Here is a 15742-nt window from a genome sequence, read left to right as displayed (position 1 = left end):
AACACAGCCAGAGGCAGCAGCTCAAACCACAGGAAAGCTGTTGCTTTGACATACTGACCCCTCCATGCACCGCTTGATCACCTGTGCCTCCCTGAAAAGCGTTGCTCCCACTCAGCTGTATGATCTGCCCTCATATACTGCAAGAGCTCTGCATGCTATGCAGTCAGACAGCCCCATCGCAGAGGAGCTCAGGATCCAGAAGTAGAAAGACACATAAAAAGCAGGATAGCAAGAAAGCAGTGAAAACGAGGGACACAACATATCCCAGCCTCAGAGGGAAGGAATGACAGAGCTACAAACAGAGCTCAGTCTGGCCCCATCCATCTAGCAGCAGCTTCTCCATGAGCACAACCAGATTTTGTGCAAACCGTGAAACAGAGAGCATATTCCAAATAATTATTCCTTAAGGGGGGAAAAAAGAAAGGAAAGATGCATCAAGTAAGGCTTTTGGGACAACTTCTGCTCCCAGGTTCATGAGCTTTAGCCTATTTTTAGTAAGGTGTCTTTACAGATGCCAAAATACCATCTATCCTCCTCCCCTGTGTACATCCACAGCTGGACATGAATCTTCTCAGCCTGACAGGCAGCATCTGCATTCAGCTTCACAGATGTGAATTACAATAGGAAGTCTCGAGAGGAAGCCTCTTCTCTGGAAATCCAAACACAAGTAGTTAATATGGTCCCACAGTGCCAAGCACACAGCCCATGGGGAAGGAGGGATCCAGAAGTGCAGTCAGAAAGTTCCTTCCTCACTACCAGCAGTATTTCCCCCATCCTTATTCCTAAGCAGCATGCTTGGGGCGGGGGGGCGGGGGGCAAATCAACATGCGTGATTCAAATGCTACAATACAAAATTGCTCCTGTTCTCCAATACAGGCACCGTTAGCACACAGGATCGTGGCTAAGAATCAGTGTTTCACTTGGAAACTGCCTCTCCTCAGACATCACAGCTCTGCAGAAAGCCTGCAGGTCTATTCACATCCACCAGATCAACACAACCTCTGCGAGGGCAGGAGAGGCAGCCAGACCATGCAGGCGCTGCTTTCCGGTGGAGAAGCACCGCTGTGCTCTCGTGCTGACCTGCAGTTTCAAACTCCGAGGCAGTATCCATCCTTCCTCACTCGCAGCCCCACAAAGAAGCAGGCGCTGTTGCAAACCCTCCAGAGAAACACACTGCTCTGACTGTTCAAAACCCAGAGTAAACTGGACTGTAAAATTACACTGGTCCATCTCTTGCATCCACTGCTCTTTGACAGCAGCACACCTCCCAGAGCATGCACATTTTTGAACGCTTTTTGTTCTTCACAGGGCCTAAAAACCTCATTGGGAAAACTGTGCCCACTTCACAGACACAAACCAGCAAAGCCCCATGCCTCTGAGAGCTGACCCCAACTCAATCCAGGGAAAACCATCCCAGCCTCCAAGGCCGTCCTTAATGCCATCACTGCTGGGAAGTCCACCGTCCCCTCACACCAGTGCTGGGAAAAGGGGACAAGGGCCAGAGCTCCAGCAACACTTTTTCCTGCTGTCATGGGAAGTGCCAAGCTCCCCATTGATAGCTGGGCCACCAACCAACCTCCAGCATTCCCTGTCCCCCACAAAAGGCTCTGCAGCAAGGGCAGGGCTGTCACCCACCCACCCAAAGGCTGCCCTGACCAGACTGTTTTCCCCTACTTTCCGCATCCCTGCGGAGCAGGGGGAAGCGGGCATAGCAGAACAGTGCGGAAAACCCTGTCACGTAGGCAAACCAGCTCCAGTGCGGCCCACGTTAGCAGGGCACGCAGCCTGAGCTCTCCCTCCTCCACAGGGAGGCACGTGCAGGTCCACAACCACAGATTCACCCTGAGCAGGCCCACATTTTGTTTAGCTGCTTTATCCCCAGCACCCCACTGACTCTCTGGACCCACAGTGCTCTCCCATAAACCTGCCTCGTTTCTCGCAAATGCCTACGCAATGAGCTTGGTGTATTGGCTTGCCTCAAAACTTCATCAAGCCTCATAAAGGCGCAGCAAACTTTTGGAGAAGGATTCACTTTTCATTCGTCACTGTCTCAAAGCTATGCAACAAGCTGAGTCTGTGCTGTAGCCTCCTGTTTATCATGGAATGAGTTAACGCAGTTTAATTTGGATTAATTTCATGTGTGGCTTCTATCAGACCCTGGAGAACCTTTGGCTGCCCTCACACTTCTGTATAAACATCAACTAGATCCAGGCATGAGGCTTTACACACAGAAGGCAAAACCTTCGCCTTGAAGCTTTGCAGCACAAGCTAGACAAGAAGGATTAAAGAAAGGACACCACAAACTACAGCACTCTGAATTTCCTTGTGTGCCCATAGGAGACAGCGGGTGACGGTACAGAGGGCAGGGATGAGTAGAGGATGGACCCCATGGCAGGTGCAGGACACATAAGGAGCATGTCCTCCAGCAGGGCCCACAGAGGTACCCAAGGGTCACACACAGTGCAGCTGCTGAGGCCACTCTTCCTCTCCGCCATGCTCAGGAGGGGCCAAGAGGACAGGGGACACTGGCCCCAGCCAGGCAGCAGCACAGCGATGTAGGATAGCAAGACAGACAGCTGCCACACCAGGGACGACCAGCTAACTGAGCACATGCAATCCAAAACTTCACAGCCTGGAAGGGTCTTTTTTCTTATGGCAAGCAACTGTATTTTGGACTGTGCTGCTGCAACTTTGACTCTGTGACTTCTAACTCCTCAAGCCAGCAGGGTCACCTGCTCTGCGGCAGTTGGCTCTGGAGAAGCTCTCACCAACCAACAAGCCCACCTCTACCCCCATCAGCCCAGCCCAGCACCCCATACACTCCCTGGGGGGCCTGTTTCCTTGCCCCTCACATCCACATCCAAAGATTTCAGCGGCAGAGACCCCACCGCTCCCTCCACAGAGGTGGGGAGCAGTACCAGGATGTCCTCCTCCCTTCACCAACCATCTCCCTAACAGCTTGCCCAGACAAAAGGGACAACTGCAAAGGGATCTCCACTTGGGCCATCATTAGGTCTCCATCCCCATTAACCCCTCTCTTTTCAGAAAAACATGGCAAGTTGGACAATGCAAAGCTGAGTTCTCACTAGAAGCAAAAGTGGGACTTTCATTGCCTCTAGCAGGTATGTCACGCATTTTTATTTCTCGCTCTCCTTACATCTTACCCACAAACAGCCCAATGTCTTTGGGCAAAGAGATAGCAAACCCAATGAGGCTCAGAGGAAAAGTGGTAGGGTCCCATTCTTCCTTTCAAAGAGAAAAACAGAGACAGACCTACCACACGCCTGCGCCTCCCCTTGCTCCTAAATCAGCTCTGCAGAAGCTACATGAACACAACTGGATCTAAGGAAGGGAAACGTTCCTCACCACATGCAACAGTAAAGCCAGGCCCTCGTTACCACTGCCATAGGAAAATGATCCAGCACATTTAGTAAGAAGAGGAATTAATTGCAATATCACAGCCAAATTCCAATTTAGCATCAGCAGTCCAGCTGGATACACTGTCCTAAACAACCAGCTGGCCAATCCTAAACTATTAGCACATGTGTTTTAGCTTCCCCACCCCCTTAGTCCATCCTCTCTGACAGAGGTGCTGTGATACATCAGTATATCAAGGCAAGTCCCTACAGAAACATCACCCTGCTTCAACTGCTTCGGCATTTACAGATGCCTGACAGTAAGCTTAGCCTTGCCTAAATGTGGCAGACCTAACTCTACGGCCTGTTGTTTTCATGCCGTGCCCCAAAGCGAACAGAGCGCGTAAGGCACAGATGCACGCCAAGCACAACCTCACATACGTCTTGACAACTGCATTTTCGTACCAGTGCTGGGTTTCTCTATGAGCAAAGTGACTTTTCAGGACAGCACAGGACAGCATGTCAAACAGCTTCCCTTCACGGAACCACAACAGGGCGAGACATTTATTGCAAGAAACTCAAAAGACATGGCATCCACAATATTTGTTCATTGTATCCCCACGATATTTTTCGCCACTTAACAAATAAAGTATCATTTACATCAAAGGCAAGATTTCCAGTTGGAGGTTATTTACTTTCACCTCAATCACAGCAGCTCTGGCAAGCTAAGTCAAGATGCAGATGATGTACAAACCAAGCAGCAAGTGCTGGCATGCTGGGAACTGTTCAAACAGGAATAATTCAATCTTTTTGTAGTCTCACCCCAGCTAATTTGCCACAAGCTGTCTCTTTTCAGATGCTACATGAAACACGAGAAAAAAACCAAGCTGGATTAAGCTGGTATATTTACAATCAGCTAATCTACTAAGTGTTCAGGTCAATTCGTTTTCTGTGTAAAACTAATTAATGGTTTTCAGCTTCACAGGGTTAAAGTAACAAAAATTTAGTGTAGTAACCAAACACTTATCACTGGACAAGCGCACAGCAATTACTTAACCAATGCAAACGATTTTCAGTTTGCATGCAAGGAATGTATGGGATAATTGTAGGGCACTCTCTTCCACCAGCATTTTACAAGTACCTTTTAGGTAGCTATGGAGACGTTACAGCCCTCTTCATTTTGCTGTCATAACCAGACAGCTATTGATTTCTTTGTAAAATTCCTTGGAAGAGTGGGGAAGGAAGGGGGAGTTTTAAGTGCCACAAGGTCTGAGAGCAAGAAGCTGAAGAAAATGGAAACAGATTTCAGATGGAGACAGCAACACGGAGGCAGCCTTGAACTCCAGGTCCTGCTTTAGTACTTCTGCAAGTAAGGACATAAACATACACCGCTATATAGCCTGCAGGCAACAGAGGGACAGCCTCCCAACCAGCTGCAAAAGGAAAAACATTTCTAGCTGCCACCACCATCATCCTGCACAAAAGGAGGCACTCTCCAAGGGCGTGCTGCGGTTTTGCTCCGACACAAAGCTCTCTGGAGACACAGCAGGACTCCATCCTTGCAGTCATGTGCTGGGCTAGTCCTCTCTCCCTTTAGGCATCCTCGGCAGGCCTTGCAGGTCAGTACCTCCTCTCCACCCTCCCCAGGCATTACAGCCTTGCGACAGACGACAGACGACTAGTCGAAGGATCCTGCACTTCACCCTCCTTCCAACAGCAGCTCCAGAGCTTGCTGTAAGCTAAGCAAATGCTGGTCCTCAGCAGCCAATTCTACCATGCTGCCCAAAATGATTCTGAGAGAAATGCCTTTCACCATATTGACACCTTTATGATCAAACACTTCTGTGTGTGTGGATTAAAGATCACACATCATGATGAGTCTGAAACCTGAGATACTGACCAGGAAAACACTGTGTCACACAGATAAGGATGTGCAAATAATTATGAATTTAGATCCTGTTCAGAAACTCCCTCAGTAATGAGAACAACAGATCAGGCTCCTAACGGATTTTTCCCTTTGGATAAAACAGAAAGGAAAGCCTGTTCAACCAAAACATTTTTCTTAAATTCACCTTAGACCCAGTCACAACAATAGAGCCAGAACCTGCAGAATTATCTCTATCACCAAGCTGCAGGAAGTTTACGAGCACCACCCTGAAAACAAATCTCAATCTTCTCATCGCCACACTGCATTTAAAGCCTCACGGCTGCTCACCAAAAGGACGTTCTCAAGCAATATTGCAAACGGAGAGAGAGCAAGCAAGATGCGGCTGCTTCAGAAACATTTGCACCTATGACAGACCCATTACTACTCCTTTCAGGTAATGTCCATCCATCTATGCAACTATATCATCAATACTACTTTGTTAATTCGTGTGAAGGCTTGGAAGTGGGGAAGGATTAATCATCCTTTACGCTCTCCAAGAAGCCAGCTGTGGAGTGCCACTACCACTCTCGGGGCATACCAGTGCCACCAGCTGCAATGGGTGGAAGCACTTTGACTAGACAGCACACATACGCTTTCACCACTCAGCACCAGTCAGGTTGGCCCACATTCACAATGCCCTGGTCACAGCTTTGCCACATCCTTCTGCAGCCAGCCAGAGGGGCAATGCCATGGGGTGGCCCCAGGACTCACCCCATCCCACAGCCAGCTGCTCCCAGGTGTTCCTGCCACCCCAGCACCACACACAGCATCCCAGTTTCACAGCAGCACCACGAAATCTGGTGGCATGCCCCACCAGGTGCCAGAGGTATGCCATGCGACTGCAGCAGCCCCGGGCTGTGGGGCACAGCCTGGCCTCAGGTGCTGTTGCTGAACAGCTACATGCCTCCCCCTGGAGCACTGCAGGGGGAAGGGGGCACATCTGCACCCCTGAGCCAGCAGCATCCTCCCACGCACTCAGAGCATGGAGCCATGCTGCACACACCTCCTTGGGTTCCCCCACCAAAACAGGCTCCAGCCCTCCCAAGCAAGGGTGGTGGGAAGGGATGTGCACTCCTCCACCATGTCCAAATCCCTGGCAGTGCTACATACCCCAAGGATACCCCAAAAAACACATTTCTGTCCAGCATCATCAGAGGTTGCAGTGGTTCTACCCAGCACTACTCCGGAGGCCCAACACCAGCTCCAGGGTGAGTAAGGAAACCTCTGAGAGGATACTTCTGGTTAGGACCTGTTAATTACATGTTTCACATCCAAGGGAAGGTGTAGACCAAGGTAAGGCACTATATGCTCTTTCTAGAGGAGGAGGGGAAAAAAAAGCACAAAACCAAAAAGCAAACAAACAAAAACTATGAAATATAGGAAAATATCCCAGCCTAAGACAAGAAATTCTTCTTTACTGAAATAAGAAAAATAAGTTTAGAGCCAAATTAAGCTTAGGCAAGAAACATAAATATGCATTTCTGAACATTCCCGTGATGTTTCCTTTAGAAATATAACAAATTAGAAGTGCTGTCACAAGTTAAATGAGCTTCAGTTAAGTGGAGAAAAAAAATGCTGATGGCTCTAAGATCCAGCTGACAAGCCTTTTCAGGTCTGCTCTGAACCAAAACCAACTTCCCAGAGATTTTAATTAAAGTAAAGAAATAGTCTCCTTTGCTTAATCCTGTTTTGGAAGCAGGACAGAGGACACTACCACAAAGCCAGCACCTGAACCCACCAGGAGGCATCTACCTACCATATGCCTTTCCTGGAGATTACTTGCTCAACACACCCACCTCCTCTCGAAGAAGACCTTTGCTCCACTCTGCATACAGCTGCAGGCAGGAATTGGGGAACGCTCCGTGTGCCTCGGCTGCTCTAACATGTCCTGATACTTCACCCTCTCTGTAAGCCACTAACCCACTGAAATTGTCTATAATGCACACCCTGTTCCAGAAGAACGGCCATTTGAACTTGGATCTTGAGAGAAGCCACCAAGGACGGCTACTTCAGCCTCCAGCTGCAACATGAATGCCCCCTGCCTCACAGCACAGAGGTCCCCAGCAGGTAAGTTACACTTGTCAGCCACGGCGTACATTTTCAGTGTACCAGCATTTTGGGAAGCATTAAATTTTTCTCTGGTTCTTAAAAAAAGGATCTCAACATACCATCCCTCCTCTCTCATTTAACAAAAGTTTATCAGATACTTTCAGTGCAGGAGAGAGAGGAAAAAGGCTCCAAGCTGAGCAGCACAGGGAGCACAGCCATCAGACCACTACCTCCCACCATAAAGTGTGTTTTCCAGCTTGGACGTTTGGATAGGGAAACCAATGCAGGTCCCCGCCCAGAAATGCTTCCTGCTCCTACACAGCCACAACCTCATCCACAGCCCAGCCTTTGCCTCCCGCCGCATCCCGCACACAGCAGCTCCGGGCGGCAGCACACCCCACCAGGCAAGCTCCCAACACTCCTCTGGGACGGACAAGATGAACCCATGCCACACTTTAGCACAGGTTTATAAACCTAAACCAGGGTGGTAAGAGGAAACACTTAGAATCCACAAGAAAAGCTTCCAAAATAAGGCAAACCAACACAATCACATGGCTGACATCTACGAATTACCCATTCACACTCAAGCTGAAATCCCAATAGACTACATGCTCCCTCTCCTTGCCAACACCTTGTCTCCACAGGACTCCTTCCATATGACTACCTGATCCAAGCCTAAGAGAAAACAGATTCTGGCAGTCTCCATATGTCAAGAGTGATTTTTATAAACCCACCCTAGCTGTGTCCTTGCAAAGCTGTAGAGAACACAAGAACATAAGTGCTACAACCCTGTGGGATAGTAACTATTTTCAGAAACACAGAAACAGCTCAGTGCTTTTTTTACAATGAAGACACTTTTCCTCACCTGCTTTTCAAGGCAGACGTTAATCATCATCTTCACACTCAGCAGAACCTTAAATTGATCTTACAAACACTTTCACGTGCCAACCTCATGATGCCCAACAACATGAGACCAAAGGGCCTGCATGCTCTTTTCTCCACCCTTTACACTCCCTGTGATCTGGGCTAGTGTAAGTAGCTCATCTCTTTCAACAGTACTTACACTCTTCCCGTGTTTCACAAAGGGTGTGTTTCTGCCTAAACATCACACACATGGCTATAGCTAGTGAGTACACATACTTTAGAGCAGGTGTCCTCAAACCTTTTAACCAGGGGGACAGCGCACGGATGAAGCGGCAGGCAGTCATCTGCGGCTGCTTGGTTTCCCCCCCAACCCCTGGCGGGGGGGGGAGGGGCGGGCAGGGGGGTTCTGTAAATACCGGGGGCTGGATTGAGGACCCTGGGGGGCCGTATCCGGTCCACAGGCCGTAGTTTGAGGACCCCTGATCTAGAGAGAAAATATCAAGTCAAGACTTCCATAAAACACCAACCTAGACTTTCTGGATTATTCTGGATCCTCTAAATGGACTTGAAGTTCCCTGAACTCTGGAGGTAATCTGAAATTAAATTTTGCTCAGATCAAGACCCATGCTGTGGAAAGACACTCAGCAGCACAGAACAGACAGTTTAAGCACACTCAGCAAACCCAGCACATCCTCAAAGCATCCGACACACTGCAAGAACCTCGGATGAAGCTCTGTGCATGTAGCACCCATCCTCCTCCTGCCTTCTACCTGCAGCGCCCCTGGGAGAGCAGGCAGCCAGCAGTAAACCACAGGCCACAAAAACTACCGTGAACAGCACACAGCCTGCGAGCCAGGGCTTGGTCACTTCTTTAAGCACAAGCGTGATCATAAACCTTAACCGCGCCTTACTGCTGCAGACACAGAAACCAGCTCTGACTTTTTTGCCAAATTCTGCATCGAGGGGCAAAGGCCAACAGAACAGCCTCCAAGTCACTCACCGAACCACTCTTCTTTACAGCAAGGAAAGACATCGTTATCATTAAGGACCTTCCTTCTGAATTTTAGAAGTTGGCCTGAAATCCTTGGGACTCACACTGAGCTACACTGAACTCCTTGGCCCATGAATGTCCAACCACAAAGCTGGGAGAGAACCAGACTCCCATGACCATGCCCGCTGACAGAGCACATGGACAGCTGTGTGCACAGCTGCCGCGGCATCAAACAGCGCCGCCCTTCCTTATCCCCAAAAATAGATCCTGCTGCTGGTCTGGTAAATGCATGTATGTTCTTGTTTCTGTCTTTCACAAAAGAGCACTTACAGGGGAAAGATTTGAGAACGAGGAGGTTGGGGAGTTATTTATTGGGCAGTTTGTTTGGTCTTACAGTATTAAAGCTATCTTTCTGTTACCAACCAAAAACTGCATACACTCTGTCTCCCTTCACAACCACTATAGTGTCCGTAAACTATTTTGGGATTATATTCTACACTCATATATAAAATATACACTGTTATTTTTTCCCTAGATTTTTTGTTTCAGAATTGATCAGTCTGAAAAAAGGCATGAAGGACCAAATCACTACCATTTCCTCTTACTTTGACACATGTCAGAGAAGAAAATAAAACTGTTCTCCCAAATGTGTCACATCTAGAGCCAGGACAACCCTTTGATTTAAAATAGCTGATTCATGCTAGTAGTTCTCAGATTTTTCCAATCTGAGACAATTAGACAGCTGTCTTTGACAGCACAAAGATTCTCCAGTTTAGAGTTCAGATGCTGCAACAGCCATCTCAAATCTCAGCCTTAAGTTATCCACTCATATTTAGCAAAAAGCCTATAAAGAAAGATGCAAGTACAAATCAACATTTGGATCAGTGTACTGGATCTCAGAGCCTTCTGTACACAGGTGGCATTCAATGGGATTTTATTCATGCAAGAGTTACAACACTATGCCTACGATGACCATCAAGATGTATGCAAATGGCTGCTTAAAGTGACATTTTTTTGTTATTTTTATCTTACCTCAAACACCACAAGCCAGAGACTGCTTAAATGGCCTCTGGTCCTTGTTCTTTGACACAAATCGCACTGATTAATGATGCAGAATGGTAGAAGGGAAAGTGAGCATCCTTACCTTAACACAAACTAGGACAGAGGTTTCCAGACCAGTGCTAGACAGAAGATTCGTCTCCCTGCCCAGGTACTCTCATGTGATATGGGGGAGCCAGGCTTTTGCATCCCCCAGCAGTTTTAGCAAGATTTCAACTTGCACCATGCTTTTGAAGAAAGAGAACCATTCTTCACCGGGGCCATTCCTCATGGTCCTGAGACAACATATGGGAGAAGATGCAACATGCAAGGCACGAGAGTAAGATTTAACAACGTTTCCCCCACAGAGCTCCTCTAGAGAAGAGTGCTCTGATGAAGCATGAGCTCTACCAGCCTGGAAAGGCGAAGTGCTCAGCAGGAAGAAAGCACAGGACTCCCACTCAGGGGATACATCAGGTATGCGAGGCCGTACTGCACAGCCAAAGCCCTTCCCAAGTTCTCCACCTGCCTCCCCCATTAATGATGAAGTGACCCAGACAGGGGCAAGCAGAAGAAAAGCTATAGCTGTGACTAGCTGCAAGACCTGTATCTAAATATATTTCCACGGAGAAAAGAAATCAGCTCTTTACATAATTGGTTTATCTTGGCCTTTTGACAGAAACAGAAGCACAGCCATTGGAAAAAGGATAAAGCTGTAACCCACCACACTTTCTTCATGTACAGCAGAAGTCACAGAGGAACAAAGTACTCTGGAAGCTAAAGGATATCAGGAAATCATATATGCCCATAGCAAGGGCAATATACACCATGGGCAAGCAACTGCAAATCCAGTGTGATGACTGAGTTATTAACGGAAAAATCCAGCCTTTAAGCAGAAATAAAGTACTATCTTGGCAGCAAACACTACTGGAAAAATAACAAATGGCCACTATCCTCAGCCTGAGCTGAACCAACACACAAGTCATTGGGGGGGGGGGGGGGTGTGCTGGAAATGTATGCATTGTTCCCTGCGTCTCAAGGTGTGTTCACAGCTGAGCAAGAAGACATGCAAAGCAAAGATCCCACCAGAAACACAGCAAGACAGGTGTTATGACTTAGCATGGTCATCTGCTGAAGTTGGAAACATGTAGCAACTGCAGATAACAACACCATGGCAAGAGAAACACCATCCTGTACAAAAGAAAGACCAAGCTTTAATTCTGAATTGGATGCCGACTTCTCTACACACTGAGCAAGAGAAATAATCTCTCAGGAATAACATGGAGCCTTTCCTATGTTATGCCAAGATTAATGCCTGTAAACTTGCCGTTTTCAAAGAGCTATTTAAACAGTAAACTTCACCAATTTCTGAAGCTGCCGTTAAACGGCCACCCTTTCTCCATTCACTGTTCACCTGTTCAGCTGTCAACTTCCCAGCCCTAACAGTCAGTTTCCTACCAAGACACAGGGAAGGCTGATGCCCTTACTACTCAAAACTGAAAAAAAGTCAGCACCAATGCAAAGACTGATAAAGGAAGAGACAGTGTACCTGCTGAGGAGACACTGTGACACACCAGTTAGGCTCTGAGCACACAAACAAAACTACAGTATGTCAAGACAGGGTAGGGATTTACATTAGAAGCTAAATAAATGCTAAATAAATGTCTGGGTATAAACACCAACAGTAAACACGAGGCAAGGCAATGTAGTTTACCTCTCCTGGGTTGGATCCAAAAGCAAAGTCGCTAACGGGATCTCACAGTTACAAATGGGGGAGGAGGGGTACTATTCAGCCCAAGTGGTACGGGTAGGTAGCAACAGGAAGGTATGAGTGGTTTTATTTATGAAGGTATTAAGTGTTTTTAAGTATTCTTAATGCACTGCTGTATGCACAGGCTGCTCACAAGAAGAGTGAGCACAACAAAACCCACCTGAACCTTCCAATAAACCTGTTCCTTACGTTTATAAGTTTACAGACGTGGCTTGGCCAGACAGAAATAGGTCAGATCATTATTGTACAGCTTTAAAGCAGCAACATAACTTGAGTTTTGCTTTGAAGCCTGAATTTAACAGAGGTAAGTACGAGAAGAACCTGTCTCAGGTATACCAACCTAACTTGCGTATCACCATTTATAAGCTCAGCCAGAGGTTACCAGCACCTTCTTAAGGAAGAGCACGCAAATTCAGCAGCAGGACAGGGGCTTTACTGACCATCTCTAACACAGGAATTCCAGGATGCTCCACTACCTCCCTAAATCTAGCCTATTTGGGCTCCTACTTTCTCTGTTGAAAACTACTGCAGATTAGTGGACTTTCCAGTCACAGGTATTTATTTCTCGTGCTGCTCTTGCCCCACGCCAAGAGTCAGATACATTTTTTGACCATCAGTACCAGATTTGTGATCTGACCAGCTCTCCATGCTCCCTGCGCCTTCACAGAAAACACATAAAGCAAAGCACAACAAAGAAAAGTAGTTATTCAAACGAGTTCACAGCAACGCTACCTTGTAATGAGTACAAAGGTATATTTTGATGTGATCACACCACTGTCAAGAAAGTTACTAAATCTTCTTTGGTTTTAAACCTCTTCAGGGGAAGGAATTTCCCTTCACTGAAACTGCTCCTTGAAGTAGTGAAAGACAGAAACCACAGAAACCCCTTTTGGATGGATTCAAGAGACACAAAACCTCCTGAAGGATGCTGTACCATGCACCTCATAACAGGCAGCACCGCCTGTCCTCAGGCCATCCAGACCTGACCAGTGAGCAGGGACCAGACTTTGTCCTCCTCATCGCTAGCAAGAAAAGGGACCAGACAGGCTGGCAGCACCACCTGGGAACCTCAGTCTCCCGGGAATGGCTGTAATTTCAGGAATGTTAACAATTATCCTCATGTTGACATGTCACAAGCAAAGTCTCCCCATACATCTCCACAGGCATTTTCATCAGGACTCCATTCCTTCCTGCAACATCTTTTACACTGCACAAGCAGCACAACCCAAAACGGAAACAGGATTTGCATTTAAGTAGGGGGAAAAAAGATGACATGCACCACAGCTTTCTGCCCCATATGATATCCCTGACTTCAAGGCACTCCACCCTGCATTTCAGGGACAAGCAGAAACGTTACTCACTCATTTTTTCCAGAGCATGGATCTGCTACAGACACATGCGCACAGGACAATCAACTTAAACGTTCTTCAGCAGAACTCTTAAACCCAGAATTAATCCAGCAAACAGCTGAAAACCCAGGGCAAAACTCGCCAAAACTGAAGTGCTTGAATCTGGACCTATGCATTTGGACTCGGGTTCTCGCGCTTACCTCATTTAAGAGGGTTAGTAGCTGCTCAATACCTAACAGCACCTTGTTCAAAGGCAGCGTGCCTCAAAGCAGGAGCAATGCTGCTGAAGAGGGAACCCGCTCCAAAGGGCCCCACTCCAGAGCCAGGCAAACAGGTGGAGCTCCCACTGCCTTCAGGGAGGAGCGAAACATCAACCTCATACTCTCAGCACAGGAACACCAACCTTAACTTATGAGCTACGCAGCATGCCATTGACAGTCATTCTCACCAGAAAACTGAACAACTCCCTCTGCTTCTAGGAGCTGATCTATCTGATACAGCTTTTCAAGAAACTGCAATAAATCCTATTGTCAAAACTCCCGCGGGACAGGTACTAAGCCAAACTAGGGAGCACTTCGGCTCTTAATTTCTTACTGATGTGAAGAAGCCGAGAGGCCAAAATGCTTGCTGCATTCGGAACTGAGAGCTTAACAAGATTTCAGTTTTCCCTAGTTTCCTGGATGCCTCTTGAACTGACCTGCCATGCTGCCTCACTGAGCACGCTGGTTTTAGTGAAACCCATACTCACGGTTTTTATTATAATTACAAGTCCCTTTTGTCCTTCACAAATGTAAATCCTCAAGCTATAGCTGCTACCTTTAGCAGAAGCAGTAAAGCTGGAGCTGGCACACTGGAACATCTTCCTCTCTGATACTTGATCATGTAAGCATGGAGAATATTCTCACTCTGTGACCCATTTTTGCTGTTTACTTTTTGGAATGCAGAGACACTCGGTATTGCTCAATCGTGCTGCCATTGCAATACATACCAGAGCTTACACATTGTGCTGTTGGTAGTATCTGTGCTTGGGCCAAAATAAGGAAAGCCAGCAGAGTCTCTGAAGGCTCAGACAGAGCCAAGCCTGAGCCCTAAACACTTCATCTGTATTTTTGCACAAGATCGGCAGCACAGCACTTTCCACAACACAGCACGCACATGTTGTTACACCACAGCGAACCATTTAACACCGAAGCTTATTTCCCCCCCCAACAGAAATAACTATGTAGGTGCAAAGCACCTTTTTACTGCTACAGCTGCACCTCAGCCAGGGTGTGAGCTGGCACAGCTACTTCAGCCTTTAGAAGTCACAGACTTAGAAGAAATAATTACAGGATGTGAGAACCCCAGGCCTTAAATCAGAGCAGCTTTGTCAGTCCAAGATAAAACTCACAACCGAAGTTTCGCGGTACTTGTGACTGAAGCGTCCTACTAAAGCCTGGAAAGATCAAACCGGAGCCGACCTCTCCCCAAAAAGTCCCTAAAAGCGACGTCAGCGCTTAAGTCGCAGCGGGTCAGGAGCTGATTACCGACCCTCCCTCCGAAACTGCGCTTCTGCCCCCTCCCTGCTCGGCTGCACCGAGCGCGGCGCGGGAGCACCCGCAGCCCGAGGGCCGGGAGCGGGCCGGTGCCTGCCGGGCCCAGGGGGAGCCCCTGGCCGCACCCCCGCCAGCCCCGAAAGCGGCCCGCGGCCCGCTCCCCGCTCCCGCACGGCGCTCGGGGGACCCGCGGCGCTGGGCGCACGGCGGACTCCCAGCCCACGCCTGGAGCGCCCGGCGCCCGCTCCCCGGGGGGACCCCCGCGGCCCCCAGGCAGGGCAGGCGGCCGGGGCCCATGGCGGCGGGGTGGGGAGGGGAGGGGCCCGCCCCGCTGCGGCCCGCACGGCGCGGCAGGAGCCGTCGGTGCGCGCTGCCGCCCGCGCCAGGCGGCCGTGGGGAAGGGCGCGGCGGGGGCTCTGCCCGCCGGGACACAAAGTTGCGGCAGTCGGGCTCGGTTCGGTTTCGGACGGCGGGGCCGGGCCCCGGGGGCGCCCCGGCGCGAACCTTACCTGCGCCCAAACCCCGGCGGGCCCTCCCGCGGCGGCCGCGCCTCCGCCTCTGCCGGCTCCGGGCAGCCCCCGCCACCGTCCGGTCCGCGCCGCTCCGCCGCCCGCCCCGTCCCGGCCGGCCCCGCCTGCGCCCCGCCCTGCACCGCCCGCGGCCCCGCCTCGCACACGGCGGCCGGGACCCAGCGGGGCCGCGCCGCGCCGGGCCGCGCCGGGCGCTCGCCTCGCTCCCCGCCCCGGGGCTGGGCCTCCCCGACGGGGCGGGCGGCAGCGCCGGGCCGGGCCGGCGCCCTGATTGGGCCCGACGACAGTCACTCGGCGCCGCCGGCGGGCGGAGGGCGGGGCAGGCTCGGCGC

At 49.5% G+C, this 15742-nt stretch overlaps 1 protein-coding gene across 7 annotated transcripts in view; it reads right to left on the bottom strand.

The window, feature by feature from the left end:
* The window catches only part of PPFIBP1 (PPFIA binding protein 1), a 119580-nt gene extending 104090 nt beyond the window's left edge, over window positions 1-15490 (bottom strand). For all 7 annotated transcript variants that reach the window (XM_037390657.1, XM_037390659.1, XM_037390658.1 and 4 more), the window contains exon 1: window positions 15390-15490. The gene's annotated coding sequence lies outside the window, so the exon portion shown is untranslated. The remainder of the gene's footprint in view (window positions 1-15389) is intronic.
* Window positions 15491-15742: the final 252 nt, after the last annotated feature.

Source organism: Falco rusticolus, chromosome 5 (assembly GCF_015220075.1).
Source record: "Falco rusticolus isolate bFalRus1 chromosome 5, bFalRus1.pri, whole genome shotgun sequence".
NCBI classification, from domain to species: domain Eukaryota; kingdom Metazoa; phylum Chordata; class Aves; order Falconiformes; family Falconidae; genus Falco; species Falco rusticolus.
The sequence above is the reverse complement of the archived record's forward strand: the minus strand, read 5'-3'. Positions and strand labels throughout refer to the sequence as shown.